The following is a 22,554-nucleotide window of genomic DNA, read 5'->3' as shown; positions in this document are numbered from 1 at the left end:
GGGGCTGCTCCGTTTCCTCTCTGCAAGGCTCCAACAAGGTAACAAAAAACACCTGACTGAGCATGTTATATTATGTGTTTAATATATTATTGTTAAAAGTATGCTTTTGTGTGAGTGTTTGTCTGTTTTGGCAGGTCACTGCGTGGTGTGGCTCTCTGACTCTCACAGTTTAAAATTTTGGCTCTTTTTGTCGAACTTGTTCGCCACCCCTGGGCTAGGGCCTTCTCAGTGGCGGCCCCCACCTGGTGGAACGAGCTCCCGGAGGAGATCCGGGCCCTGCGGGACCTAGTGCAGTTCCGCAGGGCCTGCAAGATGGAGCTCTTCCACCAGGCCTTTGGTTAAGGGGCCGCCACTGCCCCCCCCCGGCTATATACCATCTTGGGGGAGGTTAGGGCTAGAAGGCCGGGTAAAACTACTGTTAACATCTAATCAATGCCTACTGGGAATGTTGGGGTTGTGTTAGGGTTGAGTTTCTGAGATTCTGGAAGGATTGTGGTTACTGAGCACTTTAATTGTTTTATTGGTTTTAAATTGTACATGGTGTTTTAACTGTATTAGTGTATTGATGTTTTATTAGCAAGCCTTTTCTTGCCTTGTTAGCCGCCCTGAGCCCTATGGGGAAGGGCGGGGTATAAATTTAATAATAAATAAATAAATAAATAAACAAACTTGGGAAAATTATGAATTAATTCATATACAGGAGAGCTGGTCACGTTTGATGATGGACTGGTGTGCTCTGAGCACAGGGAAATGTTGTCTGATGTTTAGTTTAGCAAAAAAGATGACTAAGAGGTAGGGACTGCCAGGAGAAAGTTCATGAAACTCTCTAGCTCTTCTGAAGTCCTATAATTTGGTGCTGATCTGCCAATGAAACTGCCTGGTAGCAGGTTCAGGATGGACAAAAGGAAATGTTCTTCCCACAGTACATTATTCCTGTGGTATTGTGTTCAGTAAGATGTAATGCCTACCTCTAGGTTAGATGTTTTTTTTAAGGGAACTGGATACCATTCATGGTTGACAGGTTTGATTCCTGTCAACTCTGAGATAGCTAGATGAAACGCTCCATGTTCAGAGGCAATGCATCAGGCACTTCCTTTAGCTCTGAGGCTCCGAGGGAACAGTGTTTCTCATTTGGCATTTGAGAGGAATTTGAATTGACCTTTGCTGTCTTTAGCTTGACCTTTACTGGCTTGTAAATTTTCAGTGAGTAGACTAGCTTCTTCCCACAGAAAGCACTGTAACTTAACATCAGCACTAAAATTCAGCTACATACCTTCAGGCACTCCAGAGAGTCCCAGCAAGATCAGGTTAGAGCACCTGCTTCCCACCCCTCTGTCTTTTTAGTTTTTCGTATCATTCAGCCTGATGAAGAGCTCTGGTGAGCTCAAAAGCTTGCTCAGTGATTTGTGTCAGTTTGGCTGGTCTTAATAATAAAAGGTATTGCATGGATTTTGTTCTTGCCTTTGGCTCCATGGCCTCCTTGTGAGCTTTTCAGAAGTACGTTGCTATTGAAAACAGGATGCTGAAGTAGATAGACCTTTTGAGGTTACTTGCCCGTGAAAACTCCTCCTCAGACTCCTTTTGGTTGGGTTTCCTTTGCAGTTTGTATGCAGTAATACCTTCAATATAAAGTTCTTTTGTGCCTGGAGTTCCTTGGCTGTCAGTCAGCAGGCAAACAAGTTTCTGAGGAGAAGAGCTTGGAGATGCGTGTTTAAAAGGCAGGGGCTTTGATGACACAGTGAAGACTCTGACAGAATGAAGGACAGGATGCTTATTCTCCATTAGGCTTGTATTGATGAGGCGCTGGAGCAGCTGCCGTTGATTGTACAGCTTTCCTCTTCTCCTTCTGCCTGTCTTCTGAAACAGTCAGGCAAGATAAATGAGAATAAAAACAAGCATGCTTCCTGGAAAACGCTTTATCCCTGATTTATAGATGGACAGTCTGAAGAGCATCCCAGACATCAGCCAGAAAGTGAGTAGCTGTAGAGGGCTTCCTTCTTTTCTACCTTCCCAAGAGAATTCTGCTTTGCCAAATGCCCAAGGATTGCAGGAGAGGTTTGTACCCCTTTTCTCGGCCGGGAGGAGGGATCAGCAAAAGAGAAGTCTGGTCTCTGCTGAATTTAAATGCTTATTTCTAAAGAGGAGTTAAAATCTCACAGGTTAGGTGGGGGATGGTCACATTGGAGGGAAATGTGCTGTGAATTGTTTTATCGCCTCTTGCTCTTATGGCCACTGGCCAGCAGCAACCTGAATGCTCTTTGCCTATATGACAGCCCTGTCCACCTCCTCCCTCAGAGGCAAGATTTTGCCTCTGTTTTTCTTTCCCTTTACTGACTGAGCCACCCTAGTAATGTGTTTTCTTCTTTGTCGAGGAACTCTGGCTATCCCACCCTTATTTTGGTTGTTGCCTTAGCCCAGGAATCTAAGGGAAGGATCAGGAGCCTGCTTTAACTTAAACAACTTAAATGGCACTGGAAGTGTTTTGAAATTGACAAATAACAAAATATTTTATTTAACATAGAGGGAAAAGGTCAGGTGAAATCAGGGGTTGAAAATTTCTGAGATAATTCAATATAGATAACTCTGAGGTAAAGCCTATCTCCCATCAGTGGCCGGGATCTGATTAGGTATCAGGGCACCCACCATTGATACAACATCTGATCTCTCTGTTTTTACCTGGTATTCTATGATTTCATCCTGTGTAAACTGTTATTTTAACATTGATTTAATTACATTATACTAATTGATGTAAACCACCCTGAGCCCGTTTAGGGGGAGGGCGGTATATAAAACAAACAAATAAATAAAATGAACCAGTACATTCACAGACTTTAGTTCTTGTATTTCAGGCTAATGAGAGTTTCTTAAGCTTTTCACAGTGACTTAAATCTTTATGTTGAGAGGCTTTTGTTCCAGTGTTTTCCCCAAACGCTTCAGTACACTAACTCTTTTGGTTGTCAGAAGGCTGATGCACTCTTTCTAGTACCCAAACCTCTTCTCTTGAAACACTGGTACTTGTCTTGAATCTTAAAGGCAGTTTCTAACCACACCAGACCAGGGATCTCTTCACTCTTCTGAGTTAACTCCCTGTTTGACTGGGTAGGGAATTATCCTCTCACTAGAAGATCTATCCCCTTTCTTTGGCCCAAATGGGAGTCTTTGCCTACTTCCCAAACTTCCTTGCCAATTTCCCCCCAATTCTCTGTCTCTGTTAAACTGCTCTCAGCTAAGGCTGAAATCAGACTCAGCTCAGTCAAGGCAGAAATCTGACTGAATCTCTCCTCAGCATGCAGCTGATTCCAGACTTTCTCTGCTCATCTGATGGTAACCAATCAGATTTCTTGGAAGAAGAAGAGATTGGATTTATACCCTGCCCTTCACTACTCAAGGGAGTCTCAGAGCGGCTTACAAACTCCTTTCCCTTCCTCTCCCCACAACAGACACCCTGTGAGGTAGGTGGGGCTGAGAGAGCTCTGACAGAAACTGCTCTTTTTCAAGAACAACTGTGCCAGAACTATGGCTTGCCCAAGGTCATCCAGCAGGTGCAAGTGGAGGAGTGGGGAATCAAACCTGGTTCTCCCAGATTAGAGTCTGCGTGCACTTAACCACTACACCAAACTGGCTGATACACTACAGTGACTACACCAAACAGTCTAATACTCAAAGCTTTCTGATCCTTTGAAGAATTAACCCTTCACATTCCTATATCTGTTTACACAGCACTTCTAAGCTTTTAAAAGTGCAATCCATCACACCTACCATAAATTCCACCATATCTAGGCATGAGAAGGTCTTAAGACCATGATGACACCTAAAAAGTGGTTTTTTTCATTTTGTAACATCTGGCTTGATAAAGTGTTCTGGGGAACTTGAAAGCTTGCACATTGTTATGTGTCATTAATTGGTCCGAATGAAAGGTATTATATGGATTGTATTCTTGGCTTTTGGGATCTTGTAGTATTCTGATACTGTCAGACTGATTTTGCTTCTGCTTTCGTCTTTTTTTTTTTAAGGCTTGTAAGTCCAAGTGTATGTAGCTTGTTTGGTATGAGCTGCTTTGGGGGACAGTCTAGAAAGTAGAATATAAATCTAAGAAGTGAAAAAATTGAGTGACAGAACTGTGGTAGAATGGGGCATTTCACATCTTTGATATCTGATCCATTGTCCTGGGAATTGGGCTGTTTATCATTGGAGGGACTGTAGCTCAGTAGGAGAGCCCATGCTTTGTTCTACCAGCCTCTGTCTCTGGCACTTCTAGTGAAAAGATGTCTGGAGAGAGGCCTAGGGCCATTTTGCCTGCTGCCATTCAGAAAAGAACATTGGTTTTCAGGTGCTGGCTTGACCCACAAGTGGACTGTCTCTTCATTAAAGATTGGTATTGATACTGGTATGATCATTATTCCCCCCCTCGTTCTATTTTCTCACTTTTTGACAGAGAATCATTCTGTGTGACTAGCTGAAAAGGGTAGGTGGATCTTTTCTCATCTATGCCTGGCTGTATGAGCCAGTGTGGAATAGTGGACACCTGGTTTCAAATCCCTGCTTCACTGGGTGACCTTGGGGCTGTCTTTCTTTCTCAGGCTTACTCCCTCACAGAGTTGTTGTGAAGAGGAAGAATGGGAATCTCTTCATCCCTGTATGTAACCTGGAGATCCTTGGAGGAAAGGAGGTTAGAAATACGATGAATGAATGACAAGCTTATGTCTTTTAAAACTTTCTGTTCCCTGAGTGACTGTGAAAGTACAGACACCATGCCCTTGTTTTTATCTGATCATTCAGGAGACCAAAGGTGGACATGAGTGGTTAAAAAAAAAGGTCCCATGTTGCACGTTGTAGTTTTTTGTTGTTCAGTCGCACAGTCGAGTCCGACTCTTCGCGACCCCATGGACAAGATCTCGCCAGGCCCTCCTGTTTTCCGCCATCCTCTGAAGTTTGCTCAATTTCATGTTCGTTGCATCTATGACACTATCTAACCATCTCATTACAGGAAGCCTATTGGAATGGTTAGTGCAGGCTAGGCTGACCAACTTGGTTAAGGCCGCTTATGCAAATAGTATGAAAAACTACCCCATAGGCAAGGCTGAGTGCATCCTGCCCTTAATTCATTCAGCTATAGCATTCCGCTTTTCAGTGCATAATTTAATTTATGTGCAGTATTTGCATAATTGAATAATCTGCTTCTGCCAGCCATGAGGAGGGGACCAAAAACTACATGCGGCACCAAAACCCTGCATCCTCCTGGCCACAGTAGTGGAAATTCTGCACAGAAATGCTTTCACATCCAGGCTTACCAGAATAGTGCCCATATTTTGAGACTTATCTTCCCAGCCCTCAGGGGCTAGTACCTTGCTTTTAAACAGGTGAAGGTTCTTGGAATGCTACATGGTGTAAGCACAGAAATACTCAGTATGGTTGTAGAACTGAAAATCTTGTAGCCCTGTCTGTGAGGAACGTTTAGCTGAATATCTGAGGCTGTCTCTTTTTCCTTAGCCACCTTGTTTTTGCGTTCACCTCAGTATGTTACAAAATGTTCATTTCTCAAGTCATGATTTTGAAGCTGAAATTGGGACAGAAATTGGCTGCCAGCTATTGAACAGCTGGGCTTCGCTTAATAGGCCTAAATTGGGAGAATGATGCATCTGCCTCCGATACTGAATGTGCACTTTGAATATCTCCAGGAGCATCTTAAAAGGAAGCTGTGCCTGAGTAGAAGAGCTTTTTAAAAAACCCTTTATTTGAGATGTCAAGACTGTGGCCCACTGTCAGAACTAGTGGTACTTTGATCTAACTTACTTGGTGTCCCAGATCCTAAAACACCTGTAATCCAACTTACTGATACAACATGACAAGATCAGCATTAATATCCTTTTATATGATGCTCTGCTGGTATAAATGGTGGTGGGGCGGATCCCTAATGCAGCCGCAGGATTGAGTTTTAAATGTTCCTTCTGAGCTGAAGATACACAAGATCAGGGAGAAGGTCCGTCTGGTCCAGCATTCTGCTTGTTTTATTTTGTCCTTTTTATTTTTGTGGCACTCCTTGAGAGCTCATTTGCCGTGAGTCAGTATCAGATCATTAAAACAGAAAAGCAGCAGCAGCAGCTATAAAATATGACATTAAATCAAGCAGCAATAACACGCAAGATCGTAACTTAGCAGTAGATAACATGGCAGTAAAGTTGCAGAGGTATTTAGCAGCAGATAAGAACAGTGCCAGCAAAAATTAGAACATTTTCCAACAGTTGCCAGCCAGATGTGACATCCCTGAGAAGTTGGCAAGCAGGGCCTGAAGGCAGTGGCCCTCCAAGTAGTTGGTAGTCAAATTACATTGAATCATGGGACTTCCATTAGGCCTGTTTCCCCCAATCATTTGTCTAATCCTTTTTATAAGACCGTTATTATTATATTACTGCTTTAAAGACTAACAGAATTTGTGGCAGGGTATGAGCTTTTCTGAGTCACTGGTCACTTCTTCAGATACTAGGGAGCAGAGACTCACCAAAGCTCATACGCTGCTATAAATTCTGTTAGTCTTTAAGGTGCTACTGGTCTCTTGCTCTTTTCTACTGCTACAGGCAGACTACCACACAGCTACTTATCTTGATCTGTCTTGCTGCTTGCTCATGTATAATCTGAAATATTTGTTGACAGGGGAGACAATGCATTGTCCCCTTTTCATGTGCTTAGCATCTTTCTTGGAGCTGGAAGCGTGAGCAGACATAAGAACTGTGTTGTAAAGTCCTCTGCGGAATGGTTCTTTGGTGTGTGTGGGATTCTTGTGTGAGCATTTGGACAAGCCACTGGTGAAAGCTTAGCGCTTACAGTGGGACACTGCTTCAGAATGTCTGGTCTAAATCAGAGGGAAGGTTTAAGATTCTGCTCTGTTGCAGCAGCTCTGATTTATTGTAGATAAATATTTTCACTAAGTGTCTGCATTGGGTGGAGAGGGATTACAAGACAATCCTGTTGTTATATGTTTGTTTTGATTGTAAAGCAAAACTGGGGCAGGGAATGAGAACAAATGTTGAGGTCTTCTGGGATTTGATTTTTTTTACCGTTTCTATTCTTGCAATATTCTCACATATACCATAATTCACAGAATAGGGACAAAACTGCTGTAAACGTTTGATATATTTATAGGCATTGATGCTGAAATATTTGCTTGCACAAATGAAGCTACGGCAAAGGGAATCCTGGGAGCTACAGAAATGTGGAACTGAGTAACTTCCTACGTTCTCATGAATTCCCTCTGCTCTCTTGTCCTTGCTTTTCAGTTTTTTAAAAAACCCTAACCCTTGTATATCTGAGAGTCACTGGCAGTGAATTGATCCATGCTGTGCAGCCTCAGGAGGCTAATTAGTCTTAAAAGCAGGGTAGGTGTTGGGGAAAAAGGGAAACCAGTGTTGACGTAAAAAGGGCCCCAAGGAAAACCTGGGTTCCATTATGGCTTGTTGGTGTGCAATCCGTGAGAATCCTTATAAAAGTTACATTTATGGTGCTTGAAACAGGGCTTAAATAGAAATGACACTTTTTTAGCCACTACTAGTGAAAAATTGCTTAACATGATTAGGTAGACTCTTGTTATTCTCCAGTTACAGCTGTTGTGAATGGTCACTGTATTTATCTTGTATGTTTCTGAGAATTTCAAAGAAATGTCACTGGTCAAACCTCTTTCATTTCATGACCACTGTTACCAATATTTTTTGTGTGCATGTATTTAAATAAATAATCTGAGGTTTGACCGAATGCATCGAATGAGGAATGCTCTACCCCTCAACAATAGATTTGTTGCATTTGAAGTTTCAGAGGGTAGCCGTGTTTGTTTGCAGTAGAACAGTTGGATTCCAGTCCAGAAGAAGAAGACTTTGGATTTATACCCCGCCCTTCACTGCCTGAAGGAGTCTCAGAGCAGCTTACAATCTCCTTTCCCTTCCCCTCCCCACAGCAGACACCCTGTGAGATAGGTGGGGCTGAGAGAGCTCTTTCAAGGACTGCTCGTGAGAGAACAGCTCTGAGAGAACTTGTGACTGACCCAAGGTCACACCAGTCACTGCATGTGGAGGAGTGAGGACTCAATAAAGAGAGCCAGTTTGGTGTAGTGGTTAAGTGTGTGGACTCTAATCTGGGAGAACTGGGTTTGATTCCCTACTCCTCCACTCGCAGCTGCTGGATGACCTTGGGCGAGCCATAATTCTGTCAGAGGTGTTCTTGAAAAGAGCAGTTTCTGTCAGAGCTCTCTCAGCCCCACCTATCTCACAGGGTGTCTGCTGTGGGGAGGGGAAGGGAAAGGCGTTTGTAAGCCGCTCTGAGACTCGGAGTGAAGGGCAGGGTATAAATCCAATCTCCTCCTCCTCCTCCTTACCTGGTTCTCTCAGATTAACTTGTAACTGACCCAAGGTTACACCAGCAGCTGCATGTAGTAGCACCATAGAGATCAGCAAAACTAACTAGGGGGGGGGGGATAAGCTTTTGAGAGTTGAAGCTCTCTCTGTGTATCTGATGAATCTCAAAAGCTTATACATGGAGAATTTTTCTGGTCTCTGTTTTGTAGCTGTTGCATGTTAAGGTGCCAAACGACTCCTTTTGTTTTTGTTTCATGGTGATTCTTGAAAGAAAAGAACAGCCTCTGTTAGCCTGCTCAGCATTCCTCACTCGGTCCTTACTCTGCTTTCACTGTTGCAATCTTTCCTTCTTGGTCTAGGTGGGCATCAGATTTTACATCAAGGTCTCCTTCCACCCCTTGAAAGAAGGCTGGTAAAGAACAGGAAATGTGGCCGCTTTCATGTGCCAGTTATGGGAATAAAGAGTCAGTAGCATCAACTACTTCTCAGGGCTGGTAGAATTCTAGCATCTTTCCAGGCTGCTGGTAGCCTGGCATTAAAATAATTTGCCCTTAACTTTAATGGAGATTTGTTTGAAATCCTACTCATAGAGAGGACAGCTGATGCTGATAATGGATAAAAGGAAGTACTTCTTCACCCAAAGAGTGATTAACACATGAAATTCACTGCCACAGGAGGTGGTGGCGGCGGCTACAAACATGGACAGCTTCAAGAGGGAATTAGATAAACACAAGAAGCGGCAACCTGCAGTACTCGCACGGGAGGGGGGAGCTCCATGCAGAGGAGAAAGCCATCGCAGGCGAGCCTTCTCCCCCATCCCTGCCTGGCCCTGACGGCGAGGCCCATGTGGCTCCGAGCAGCTGGGCCTGCCAAACCTTCCCTGCCCCCTCCCGCAACAGCGACGAGACCCACGCGGCTCCGAGCCGCTGGGCCTGCCAAACCTCCCTCGCCCCCCATGGCAACAGTGGCAAGGTGTGAGCTCAGCCCACCAAGCCTTCTCCCTCTCTCCTTCCCTACCAGAAGCGGCAAGGCCCGGCTGGTCCGCCAAGCTTCCCCGCACCAGTGGCGGTGGCAGTGAGGCCGGCTGACCAAGCCTTCTCCCCCCCCCCCAGTGGCGAGGCAGTTCTCAGAGCATTCCCCGCACATGTGCAGGGAACGCTCTTTTACTTTTGGGGGGATTTAAGTATCCCCCTTATATTTTTTTCAACTTTTCAGAATTTCTGCACATCTGGGGATTGCTCCAAATGTGCAGAAAAATCTCTTTGCCCCCTAGGTGCCCCCCATGTGCAGATTTAGATATCCGCACACCGGGGGCGCCTTGGCTATTAGATATATAGACAAGGGGTGGGGCCCGTGATACTCGCGGGAAGGAGACAGAGTTTCCCCCCCCGGCCCCGAAGCGAGGGCTGAGCGGCGCACTGCTTGGCCCTGGCTGCTCTTTCCCCCCCTGCCTCTCGCTGCTGGTTCTTCTCCCCCCCCTGGCCCCGAAGCGAGGGCCGAGTGGCACGCTGCTCGGCCCTCGCTGCTCTTCCCCCACGCCTCCGAAGCGGGGGCCGAATGGCGCACCGCTCGGCCCTCGCTGCTGTTCCCCCTCCGCCGCTTCGCTTCTTGCAGAGCGTTCCCTGCGCATGCGCAGGGGATGCTCTGTCAGTTTCGGGGGGATTTAAGTATCCCCCCGATAGTTTTTGTTAGGTTTAGGATTTTTGTGCACACGTGGGGACCGCCCCACGTGCGCACAAACCTCTCCCTCCCCCCCAGGTCCCCCCGATGTGCGGATTTAAGTATCCGCACACCAGGGGGCGACTTGAGAATTAGATATATAGATATGGAGCAGAAGTCCATAAGTGGCTATTAGACACAAGGTATAGATAGGATCTCTTAGGCTGGGGCAAGTGATACTCTGTATTCTTGGTGCTTGGGGGGGGCAACAGTGGGAGGGCTTCTAGTTTCCTGGCCCCACTGCTGGACCTCCTGATATCACCTGGTATTTTTGGCTACTGTGTGACAGAGTGTTGGACTGGATGGGCCATTGGCCTGATCCAGCACTGGCTTATCTTATGTTCTTATGCCATTTTTGTAGTTGTTTGGAACAGCAAGGAAATGTATTCTCTTCTGGTCGAAGGCTGTAAGCCAAGAGAGACTGAGGAAATCCTTTAGCAGTCACTGATCTGGTACTTGGATTCTGAATTCCTTTGGTAGAGATTAGATTGTGTCCCCTGCCCCTTGGTGCACAGATGATTTTAATACAAGACTAGGAGAAGCCTGGAAGGAAGGAGGGTCAAGAAACTCTTTACCCGCTCGCCAAAAATATGGATTAGCAGCAAACAGATAAAGCATCTGGAACAGTTCTCTTTTTTTGCTATCAAGTCACAGCTGATTTATGGTGATCCTGTAAGATTTTCAAGGCAAGGGACATTCGGAGGTGATTTGCCATTGCCTGCTTCTATGTCACGACCATGGTGCTCCTTGGAAGTCTCCCATTCAAATACTAGACAGGGCTGACCTTGCTTACCTTCTGAGATCTGACGAGATCAAGCTAGCTAGGGTATCTGGAGCTGGACTGAAACATAAAGCAAGGATACAGCCTACCACATTCATGCCTGCTGTGCTAATAAACTCTGCCTGGCAATCCCATCATCAACTCTCCCTGCTAGGGCTGGTTCACCCCAGATGTCTTATCTTGTAGAAGCTGGTTCAGGTCAGTAGCACAGTGTAGAAATCAGCAGACTGGGAACACTGAAATCATTAAGAGCCTCACAGCAAATATGCACCTTCCAGAGTACTGCAGATAAAATTCCGAAGTGAGTACTTAAGTCATGCTGTCCTTGGTGGGATAATGCAGATGTAGCACAATTAGACTTTTAACTTTGGTTTGGGAGACGGCTGTAGGTTTCCCACATCCCTCCTATTTTTCTCTTGCACAGACTTGTCTTTCGTCCTTTCCCCCTGCTATCCTGCACCCACGGTAGAATGTTGCAACACTACCGGTGTTAACTTTCCACCAGGGGTTTGAAGCTAGTTTGCAAACCAGGGCTTATAAACTAGCCTCGCTTAGCACTAAGTGTGGCTAAGATGTAACAGTACACCATGGTTAATTCTGACAAGAGTAGGGAGAATTTATGCCCATTATCCACTCTGGGTCTATCAGCCATGGTTAAGAGAGAAGCTGTGTTGTGTATGCACCGGACCAGCTATAGGCGGCTTCTGAAAAGACTGAAGAGGTTTAAAATAGCTTGCTGTTCTAAAAATATCCTTTTCTTCCTCCTGGGTGCATTTCTTTGTTTTAAAAACAACAACAACAACACTTTCTTTGTGGTGTTTCTCAGCCAGTAGGCTTAATGTTAGCCTGTTGGGGGATCCAGTTCTCCTACCGCCTCTGCCCATGGTTAAGCAGCAAGGTTAAAACCTCTGTGTTCAGGCTCTGAATACCAGATCGAGGCTTTAGAAATCTCAGCAGCTTGCCAGCGGCGAGTGTCATTTGAAGACCTCTGTGTGTAGCGTACTGCTGGGGCCACCAGGCTCCTCCCTGCCTGAACAAAAGTGAGTGTGGTTGGGTGGAGCTCCACATGCACCTGACTGCAGTAGTAGATTCTGCAGCTGGTCCCACCGGCCTTGAGGAGTAGACTAACTCTGAGAGGGAAAGGAAGGGTCACGGGAGGGGAGGGGCCTCAAGTGCTTTGAGTCTTCAGGTGCTGTGTGAAGCATAATGTTGTTTATTATCATTATTATCAGGAGAAAAGGAGTTCAGAAGCAGCCTGCCTTTTGAATAATGGTTCTGCTTCCTGGGGTGGGGGAGAGGGCAGGAAGCAGGAGTGGCAGGAGGTCGTCATGCCCTTCAGGGCTTCCCATGATCATCTGGCCAGCTGCAGTTGAGAAATAGGATTCTGGGCTAGATGGATCTTTGATCTCAACTTGTAGGGTTTATGTTCTGAAAACAGGGTATCCGTCAAAATAGTTTATGCCCTTGTCTCCTTGCCAGAGCAATCGAGAAGCGATTACTGTATTTGAGACAAATGTGTTGCCTTTTATTCTGAAATTGTGCCTTAGCAATGCTTGATAGATTGTGTCTCTGTTCCGTCAAAAGGAGGGGAAAAAAAACAAGAAGGGAAAAATGTTCTTCCTTTGCCTGTTCAACAATCTGTGCATCTAATATCTTGCTCTTGCTGGTATGTATCAGATGTAAGTTTTTTCTTTCTAAATTCCTTGCAGTTACACTTCTTTCTCTCTGTTGCTTCTAATTTTTCCTGTTCTTGGTTTCAGCCCCCCCCCCTTGCTAATATCAAAGCCCTTTTCCTATCCTCTGACTCACTGCTTAATAGGGTTGGTATTTTTTTTTCAAGTTTTTTTTTAAAAAAAATTCTTTTAGAGGGCTGACTAAGCATATGGAGGTCTGCCAGAATTATCCTGAAGATTCCAAACTGATATGTTCTCCCCCATCAAAGGCACAGCCTGTTTCCATGAGGTTAGCAGAGTAATGCTGAAATAGGCTGGTGTGGTTGTGTCTGTCGCTGAACCCTGTTTAAATGAAAGATCTGTAGTATGAAATGTTAAAGGGATACAGAATTTTCAGATGCGGATAAAATGGTTCTACTTTGTTCCTGAACAAGACGGGAGGAAGCGGCAGCTTTGTTTTGAATCTGTTCCACTGCTGTCTGGCAATGTCCCCTCTAAGCTGTGGAGTCCCATGAGCAAAAATTCTACTTTGTGAGCTACTGGCATTAAAGTTGTGAGCAAGCCATTTGGCTACTGCATAGTTTAGTTTGCTCTGAAGCCATCCTTCCTGAGCTGAGACACAAATGTGTGAGCCAAAGACCAAAAAGTCTGTGAGCTAGCTCACACTAATTCAGCTTAGAGGGAACACTACTGTCTGGTATCTGCAGTAGCTTGGTCGGACTACTTCCAGAGAAGATGGCTTTTGTAGCTTGCAGCCATGGTTTCCTAATCATTTTTGTGTGTGTGGGGATATTCTTGCATTTTGTGTGTGTGTCCGTGCCTCGAAGTCATGGTGACATCTGGTGACTCCTACTGGGGCATGGAGGACGTTCAGAGAAGTGGTCTCCTGGCCCTGGTATTCTTTGGAGGTCTCCCATCCAAATACTTGACAGGGTCAGCCCTGTTTGCTTTCGAGATCTGATGAGGCTTGCCTGGGCTGTTCAGGTCAGGGTGTGGTTTGCACTTCTGAGTAGCAGTGTGTATGAACAAGATGTTGGGGACCAAAAGTTAAATATGAGCAGCCAGTGTGATGCGGCGACAAAAAAGGCGAATACGATCTTGGGGTGTATCAACAGAGGCAGAACATCTAAATTGCAAGATGTGATAGCCCCGCTGTACACTGCATTGGTCAGGCTGCACCTGGAGTATTGTGTGCAGTTCTGGAGTCCTCGCTTCAAAAAGGATGTGGACAGAATGGAGCGGGTGCAGAGGAGGGCGCAGAGGATAATTGGTGGCCTGGAGACCAAGTCCTATGAGGGAAGGCTAAGGGACTTAGGAAAGTTTAGTCTGGAGACGAGGAGGTTGGGGGGGACATGATTGCTCTCTTTAAGTATTCGAAGGGCTGTCCCTTAGAGGAGGGCAGGCAGCTGCTCTTGGCAGCAGAGGATAGGACTCGCAATAATGGGTTTAAATTAAGGGTGGGAAGATACTGGCTGGATATTAGGGAAAACTTTTTTACAGTAAGAGTTGTTCAACAGTGGAATCAGCTGCCTAGGGAGGTGGTGAGCTCCCCCTCCCTGGCAGTCTTTAAGCAGCGGCTGGACAAACACTTGTCAAGGATCCTCTAGGCTGTTCCTGCATTGAGCAGAGGGTTGGACTAGATGGCCTCTGTGGACCCTTCCAACTCTGTGATTCTATGATTCTATGAAATTCTACCAAGGTGAATTCTAGGAATGAGGCAATAGGCAAAGCTCACCTTTTAGCCAGCAACAAGTCAAAACAGCGGGAAAATAAGAACTAGAGTCCAGTGCAGAGTATTCCTTTAGTGGCACATGTAGTTTGTACTTATGGGAAGAAGACACATCATGCTTTCCTTCGTAGGTGCTGGTGCTGAAACCAGCCTGGGGTAGATTGCAGAAAAAGGCATAGCACTTGAACAAAGAAGGGTGCCTTATACTGAATCAGAGTACTGGTCCATCAAGGTCAGTACTGTCCACTCAGACCAGCTCTCTAGGACAGGGGTCCCCAACATTCTTGAACCTGCGGACACCTTTGGAATTTTGAAAGGGGGTGCTGAGTGCCACCCCAAAATGGCTTCCATAGGAAGTAGAGCTAGGGGCATAGGAGCAGAGGTCCACCAGTGGCTATTAACTACAAGGTATAGATAGGAACTCTCAGTCTGGGGCAAGTGATGCTCTGTATTCTTGGTGCTTGGGGAGGGGGGGCAACAGTGGGAGGGCTCCTAGTGTCCTGGCCCCACTGCTGGACCTCTTGATGGCACCTGGTATTTTTGGCCACTGTGTGACAGAGTGTTGGACTGGGTGGGCCATTGGCCTGATCCAACATGGGATTCTCTTATGTTCTTAAACCCCAAATGGCTGTTTATTTATTATTTAGCACTTCTGAATCACTGTGATGTGCTGTTTTTTTATTTATTATTTATTATTTGTATTTATTATACCCTGCCTTCCCTACGGGGTCAGGCTCAGGATGTGGTGCCAAACGAAATACCTCCCTCCTTATATCTTCTGGGAAGAAGAAAAGCCTGAAGAGGGAATGGAACCATGCACTTGACTAAGGAAGGCCCAGGTCCTTACCAGTTCTCCTGATCCTCTAGTGGAAAACCCTTTCATTTGAATGAGGGCAGCCAGTAACAACCTCTGTCTTACAATGACCCCACCCACTTTCTGGAAAGCTTGCTGGGTGCCAAAGCGGGCGCCAAGGAATGCCCATGGGCACCACATTGGGGAATCCTGCTCCAGAGACTCTTAAGTAGAGGTCTTATCATCTACTATCTGATCCTATTAACCAGAGGTACCATAGATTGAACCTGGGATATTTTGCGTCCAAAGATGATGCTCTACCACTGAACCACAACCACTCTTCTGTGGAACAGCGCAAGCTTTGCATGGTTGTGATCCTGTCTATGGCCTACGTGGGGCTAGTTACTAGGATAATCTTGGAAAAGGAATTCAGGCACAGCTGAGATCTCGTACTGTCAGAACTAATTGCTGGGGATGGCAAAAACCCAACCCCCAAAAAACAACCTTCATTACGTAAAACAAAGTCATGCACATTGAAAAAGAGCATTTTTCTCTTTAACTGGATTCCTTTCCTTCGTAGAATGAGAAAATACCAGTCATTCTTCAATATTAATCTTTACATAGATGGGTTTCCTTTAGGGACTCTTCTTTTGATCTAAGCATATGGTTTGCTATGTTTCCCTGACCTAATTATGTAACATAGTTTGTAACTTAATTATTTAAGTTTTCATTGCTGTACTTACCAGAGACAAATATGCTTGGTGGTAGCGGGACTCTTAAGTGGAACGTACAACTCCACTGGCAACTTTCTTTGTCCTCCCCTCCCCAGTAGAGCAATTACATGCTTAGATTACTGTTCTAGAAATCAAAATATGTACTCTTTCTAATATTTTTGAATGAATACTCCAGTAATTGTCTCCTCTTCTTTTATTTTTGTTTCTTCTGTAGTTGCTGATCATCTGTCAAACTCCATCTTTTGGTTGCAAAAGGAGAGTCTGGAGGCATCAATTGGTCTTCAGCTTTGCCCTGCATCTGGTGTAGTTTACATGAATCGTAGTTTACATGAATTGGAGGTTGCGTCTATGTTGCCAACTGGCCGAAGCATCTAGGTAAGGTGGTGTTCTGTGTTAAGTGAATTGTTGCTTGCAGTTCTGTTTACTTCAACTGGCTTATTGTTTTTGCAAAAATGCAATTGCATTTTTCAAGCCCTGTCATTATCTTGATAAAAATATATAGTTGTGCAAAAAACACATGCTGTGAAGCTTCCTGAGTGACATTAGACTGGGGACATGGGAGTCATGTACCTCAAGTCCCTGGGAGAAGAGCAGGATAAAAATATGTGAGATGTATAGATTATGATCGTAAAGTTTGCTGCAGAAGGAAAAAGGAGTAAATAAAGGTCCCTTCCCCCAGTTAAGGATCTACTGTGGAATGCTGGGATAACCTAATTCTAAGCAGCAGAAGTAGCTGGAAAGTAAGTTTTAAAGGGACAATTGCTGGTTGAAGCAATTGAATGGGACTTAATTTGAAGTAAGCATGAAATTGAAATCTTGCCCTTGAGATGGGCAGCCAGGTTTTTAAAGGGAATCCCATGCTGTCTATTAAGTGTTGGTTGGAGTGTACATTTGAATGCAGTTTGCATTTCAGTGTTGGAAAAAATTCTGCAGCATCACAAAATGTTCATAGTGTGGAGCTGCTCTTGGGTGATTTATATGAGGACATAATTTTCTTGTTTTGTCTATTTCTGGGCTAGTAGTGATTCAGTGTCACGAAATGAATGAATGTTGTTTACTATGGCATTGTGTCCCTTGTTGCTAGTTCTGGAAAGGAAGCTGCCTACCTCTTTCCCACACGCTTATGAAATTCTCAGGGTTTCAAAATGAAGAAAACCCTCGAGTGGCCATGTAGAATCCAGATGTTCTCTTCCGAATCTGCAGGAAACAACGAGTGCTGCCCCAACCTGCTAACCTTAAAATAGCAACTGCATTAATTTGCAGGGTTCATCTCCCAGATGCACGCTGGACAAGAAAGATGGATGGTGGAAGGTGGTTTTCTCGTCTATTTCAGTATTGATATTGCAGTAGTGATAGATAGCCTGTGAAGTTAGGCTTGGTAGAAATCTGTCTTTTGGAAGGTAATTCTTGGCCACAGGATTTGCGTTGTAAATTTTAGAAAAAGTTCAGCAAATTAGAGAGAAGAAAATGGAAGGAAAAAGGAATGCCAGTGAAGGAATACTTCTTTCTTTTCCAGGTATCTACCTGTCTCATTTTGCAATTTGAGTAATGCTGCTTTTAAGGTATATGGGCCTCTTGGGTTGTTGTCTTATTGCTGAAACCATCAAGTCTGTAGGGCAGGTAGCTTGGTAGTTCCCCAAGAGGAAGCTTTGACTAGACCAGAATTCTGGCTGCAGGTTGTAGTCAACTCTGTGATTCCCTCACAGACTAGTGCTGTCAGTTTCTCTCTTTTTCCCTCCATTCCTCTACTCTGAAATCTTCCCTCACCTGCATCCTAAATTTTAAAAGATGAATTTTGGTATCCGAGAATATGCAATACATTTTTGTCGTATGAAAAAGTGTAATCCTTATCTACTTCATATGAAAAGGTATAATCCTTATGTACTTCAGTTAGCATGCTTTTTCTTAAAATGGTCTCTCCCAGTTAAGTAGATTTGAAATACGTTTAGGACAGAGAAAGTGTATTCCTTCACACAATGCTTAATTAATTTATAGAACACACTACTACAAGGTGTGGTGCTCTCTGAAGCAGCTTTTTAAAAAATGGATTAGATGAACTTGTGGAGCCATTTGGTCTATCAATGGCTTTTAGCCAAGACAGGAATCTCCATGATTGGATTGTACTTTTGAGTCTCAAGTACTGAACACGGATGGAAACAGGGACAGCCTGTCCACCATGCAGTCCCAGGCAATTACCTAGGGTGCCAGAGGGACAGGTGGGCACTCCGAGTGTCTCCTCCAGTCCTAGTGCTGCTGCTGCTGGCAGCCTGCTGACCTGGCCCTGCCCCCATGAAGGAGGGAGGCAGGAAGGAAGAGCAGGCCAGCTCTGCCAACGCCATCACTGTTGGGCTCCCCATCCACTGGGTTCTCAATGCAGCAATGCCTCCGCTCCCACCTGAATTTGTCTGTGCCCGGCTCAAGTGTGGTGGCTTGGGGCCTGCCCGGGTGGGTAAGAGGAGACTGGCTTGCCTTCCCTGCCCCCATCCCCATGAAGGAAGGAGAGAGGAGGAAGAGCAGGCAGTAGCCAGCTCTGCCACCGCTGGCGGGCTCCCTCCCTCCCTGACTTGCAGCACAGTGGCGCCTTCTCTTCCACTTATGTTGTTTTGGCACATCCCTACCCTGTCCTGCACAGGACAGGATTCCTGTGATGGTTCTTTTCCCGCAGAACCAGGGTGACCATATCTTCAGCCTGTGATGGTGGGGAGATATCAGGGTGGACTTTACCAACAGTGATATAAAAGCTTGTTTCCTTCCTTTCGACCCCTCACACCTTTGTTGGGAGGCTGAAAAATCTTCTCTCATTACTACAGAAGAGGATGTGCTAAAGGCTTCTGTTATAATGCAGAGGTCTTTAGGGCAACGTCTTTAGGGCAACCTCTTCCTTTCTTTTAAGGAGACCAGCACTGGTCATCTGGGAGGGAAATCAGACAGTAAAGGTATCTTTGACTGGACCAGCACTGCTCCCTCTCCCCAATTGTTACTAGCACCACACCCACTCCTCAAAGCAGACATGCCCCAGGAACCTCCATGTCCTCATGAAGGCCACTGGACAGTTAGATGACGGGCAAACAATTAGCTTGGAAGTGGCAGGCATCTCTCAGGGTTGCTTTATTGATCTTGGGCTGCATTGGTGCTTGAGCAAAAGTGGAGCACCCCAAGACCAATGTCACAGACCTTGAGAACTACATGCTGCTTCTGAACTGGGTTTGATATTTATTCTGTTTTATCCTGTTTTACTCGGTTTTATGTATTGGCACATGGTGCCCCTGTTTGTTAGCCGCCCTGAGCCCATTCGTGGGGAGGGAGGGGTAGAAATTTAAATAAATAAATAAAAAATACTCTCCTTCTCAGTGCTCAAGAGAGGGACTCTCCCTTTGCAGTGTGATATGGGGGGGGGGGTGTCCTTTGGCATGCTTCCCCTTTCAGTATTAGGGTGGCTGAGTGGCCACTGTTTTAGAAGTGGCTACTCATGAACACATGAAACTGCCTTATTCTGAATCAGACCTTTGCTCCATCAAAGTCAATATTGTCTGCTCAGACTGACAGCAGCTCTCCAGAGTTTCTCATCACCTACTACCTGATCCTTTTTAACTGGAGATGCTGGGGATTGAACCTAGGACCTTCTGCATGCCAAGCAGATGCTCTGCCACCGAGCCACAGCCCTTGTCCAAATGCAGCTGCTGGCTCTGTTTGAGATGTGGATGAAAGGCCCCCATTGAACTGGGAAGGCTGGATAGGAGGCCAGACGGGGCTTGTTGTCCAATCCTGCTGTGGAATGAGAATATGAGAATCTACATTCAGCTGCTTACCTGGTACAGCCAGGTCTGTATTTTATTCCACATGGTCACGTTTTCATTGCACAAATTTCACATCCAGCACAGAGTGTGGCTTATTTATTTTTCTGAACCACTGCTTGGGGGGGGGGGGGGGGGGAGTCTTGGCTGCAGGGATATCATGGACACTGCTGGTTAGATGTGAGACTAAACAGGCTATTAAATATTTATTAATTATTTAAAAAAATATTACGTGCTTTTCTCTTGGACATCCTAGGACCCAAGGCAGGTGATAAGTGGATGGGCCTTCAATGGTCTGAGTAGCTTCTTATCCCTCTCCACATCTAGTGGGAAAGGAATGAATTGTGCAGAAAGAGTCAACTGTTTAAAGCAGATTGTTTTTACTCTTCTGCTATAAATTTCTCAAGGAGTGATTGAGGTTCATTGGGCTTGAAATTACTGTATTAAATGGCTGTAATTAGTCATTATCTGCTGGTCTGACTGTGTCCTGTGGTCTGTGGGAAGCTGGAATGTATGTGAAACCCTCTATATGCTTTTGTTCCTACCTTCTTCAGTACTTCTTAGCGCTTGAAGAGCCCACCTACTGCACCTTTGAAGAGAACACATAGGCTGACTATACAGAATAGGGCACTGCACCCTGGAGAGCGGTGACTTTGGAAAATTTCCCACGGTGGCTCTGTTGCTTGAACAGGAGGAATAAAGGGCAGAACTAAAAAATGTGATTTTAACCCTTTGTATGGTGCAGTCTTCCTATACTGATCGGAATTCCATAAATTATTTTTAAAATGGTGTTGAGGGAACTGGAGATGATGCAAAGATGAGCTTGAGGAGGGGAGGCTGAAGACTAGAAAGCAAAGTCTGACAAAAGGGTTCGGCATATCTAGATCAGTGGTTTTCAAGCTGTAATGTATTACTGTTCCAGTTTGCTTTTTTGTCTGGGAAATTGTGTGCTTTCCAAATTTAAAATGTAAACTTTGTTCTTTGCAGCTGTGATTCAGCAAAACGGTATATGTACCTGGGAGAATTCCAGTGCAGCCACTTGCACTATTGAGGGGCCAAAGTCAAGTGTTGTTTAAAAAATGTTAAAATTTAATCTGAGAAATGGATTGCCTCTGCGGTACATTCAAAGAAACCTCTTTCTTCTGCACTTTCTTGTGCTGTGGTCTGGGGACCGCCTGAAAATGCATCAGGGACCCCAATTTAAGATTTGCTGTATGAGAGTAGAAAGATTCAAGACGCTTTCCCCCTCTGAAACTGTTACCAGATCCTAATGACCCATAAGCTGAGAGAGCAGGTTTGTTATAGAAAGATGTGGGTTCCCCCTCTATTAATTTTCCATGTTAAGTTGTGATTAATCAGCATTAATCATACTTAGTTTTTAACCAGGATCTGAAACCAAGTTTAAGAACTGGTTTGCTAACTATGGTAAACCTGTTTATAGGCACAATGCTACAATGTGATTAATGTTGGAGTGAGAAGAAGCATAGAAGTCCTTTGGAGGGCACCCAGTCTCTTGTAATTTGGTTAAACGGTTAGATTGCATTGAATGTGCATAGTAATAGGAAGGATAAAAACCTCCAATTTGATGTGCATCTGAATGGCAGTGGTTAGCGTTTTAGACTAGGGTCTGGGACACACAGGTTGAAATCCCCATTGTGCTGTGGAAACTCACTGAGTGACTATTCACATACTCTCAGCTTAACTCCCTGTATGTCCTTTCAGATTCCCTAATGTTGGAACTGAGCCTAGCTTCGCCAGTATAGTACTACTTGGACAGAGTATTCCCAGGGAGAGGATGCCAGGGGGCAGGGAGGAAGGAAAACTGAAGATGGGGCAGATAAAGGTAGGTTGGATTGGAAGAAGAGAAGGGGGAAAGGCTACGGGGGCTTTCAGGGAAGGAAAGTGGGGGAGGAGAAAATGAGATGCCCTCCGCAAGTCCTTCTGGGTTTCCCACGTGTTATGGACTCATCTGGGAGTTGGAGAAACAACTTGTGGTGTCCGGCCCCATCACTCCTTGGCAAATAGAAGGGGAAGTCGTGGAAGTAGCGACAGACTTCACGTTCCTGGGATCCCAGATCACTGCAGACTGTGACAGCAGCCATGAAATTAAAAGACGCCTGCTCCTTGGGAGGAAAGCGATGGCGAACCTAAACAGTATGATAAAAAGTAGAGACATCACCCTGCCAACAAAAGTCCGCATGGTCAAAGCAATAGTATTCCCAGTAGTCATGTATGGCTGCGAGAGGTGGACTATAAGGAAAGCCGAGCGCCGAAGAATAGATTCTTTTGAACTATGGTGCTGGAGAAGACTCTTGAGAGGCCCTTGGACTGCAAGAAGATCAAATCAGTCAATCCTAAAAGAAATCACCCCTGACTGTTCCCTGGAAGGCCAGATAATGAAACTGAAGCTCACATACTTTGGCCACCAAATGAGAAGGGAGCACTCACTGGAGAAGACCCTGATGCTGGAAAAGATTGAAGGTCAAAGAAGACGGGGACGACAAAGGATGAGATGGTTGGACAAGTGACATGGATGCAACGAACATGAAGTTGAGCAAACATCAGAGGACGGTGGAAGATCGGAAGGCCTGGCGTGATCTTGTTCATGGGGTCGCGAAGAGTCGGACTCGACTGTGCGACTGAACAACAACAAAAGCCAGGCACAACTTTGTAAGATGGTCTTTTCAAATGGAATATTGCTTACTGCAGAGCAGTTTGTGGATTACAACATCATTACCCACCCCCATCATAAAGCATGTGCTTTTAAATTAGGAGGAAACAGGAACAGCTCATCTCAGTGTGTGTGGGTGCTGCAGAAGTAAAGTAGACAACTGCTGAAGTTATATCACATAAGATTAAAAAGAAAGCAAGATGGAAAGGATGTGTTGTTGGAATTTTTTGTAGTTGCTGTAACAGTTTGGTAGGAAAGGAAGTGTCTTGCTGATGGATAAAGCTTTGGAGTTCCAGTTCGAGGTAGAAGAGAGAAAAG

At 45.2% G+C, this 22,554-nt stretch overlaps 1 protein-coding gene across 2 annotated transcripts in view; it reads left to right on the top strand.

The window, feature by feature from the left end:
- Nucleotides 1-22,554, top strand: part of EXTL3 (exostosin-like glycosyltransferase 3) — a 194,720-nt gene that overhangs the window by 77,933 nt on the left and 94,233 nt on the right. For both annotated transcript variants that reach the window (XM_015406536.1, XM_015406612.1), the window contains exon 2: nt 15,986-16,146. The gene's annotated coding sequence lies outside the window, so the exon portion shown is untranslated. The remainder of the gene's footprint in view (nt 1-15,985; nt 16,147-22,554) is intronic.

The sequence above is a fragment of the Gekko japonicus genome, unplaced genomic scaffold (genome assembly GCF_001447785.1).
Source record: "Gekko japonicus isolate JY-2015 unplaced genomic scaffold, Gekko_japonicus_V1.1 scaffold7, whole genome shotgun sequence".
In the NCBI taxonomy this organism is placed as follows: domain Eukaryota; kingdom Metazoa; phylum Chordata; class Lepidosauria; order Squamata; family Gekkonidae; genus Gekko; species Gekko japonicus.
The sequence above is the reverse complement of the archived record's forward strand: the minus strand, read 5'-3'. Positions and strand labels throughout refer to the sequence as shown.